The sequence below is a fragment of the Myotis brandtii genome, unplaced genomic scaffold (assembly GCF_000412655.1).
Source record: "Myotis brandtii unplaced genomic scaffold, ASM41265v1 scaffold1223, whole genome shotgun sequence".
Lineage (NCBI taxonomy): Eukaryota > Metazoa > Chordata > Mammalia > Chiroptera > Vespertilionidae > Myotis > Myotis brandtii.
The window spans coordinates 1,064,303-1,064,970 of record NW_005354265.1 but is presented as its reverse complement, the minus strand read 5'-3'; positions in this window follow the sequence as shown (position 1 = coordinate 1,064,970).

The window sequence follows — 668 nt, the reverse complement described above, 5'->3', positions numbered from 1 at the left end:
TTTTTTTGCCTCCTCAGTGCTCTGTGATTCCTGGTGGTGAGGAATCTGGAGATTCTGCGAGTGGCCTCAGCTTGGTCTGCATGTGGCTGGGCTCCAGGCCAGGATTTTCTCAGAAGTGTCCACTGTGGCCTCCACTCCATGTGAGTGATGTATTTCTGGGACAGTGGCTTTGAGCTTGGTGGCTCTGCTGAGGACCAACCACAGGCCGTGGCTTTGGGTTTTGCCGTGAAGGGTGCCTGTGGCTACTTGGGTTTGTGTTCATCAACTAGCAGCACAGGTCCCGACACCACCGGGCTCAGGCCCCAGCCGGGCTTAGCATTGACATCGTGGCCCACACCTTGCACAGCCAGCCGTCACTTCCCAGGCCTCAGGGACCGCCTTTCTTTTACGGAGAAGTCTCCATTTTTTGTCTACAACCATGTCCCTCGAGTGTTGCTGATTGCATTTGTGTGATGATTAATCTTTAAAATCTCATGTCTAGCTCTAACCGCTTTGGCTCAGTGGATAGAGCGTCGGCCTGCGGACTCAGGGGTCCCAGGTTCGATTCCAGTCAAGGGCATGTACAGTGGGGCCTTGACTTATGAGTGTCCTGACTAATGAGTTTTTCAAGATACGAGCCGTCTCTCGGCCGATTTTTTGCTTTGAGTTGCGAGCTAAAATTCGGGTTA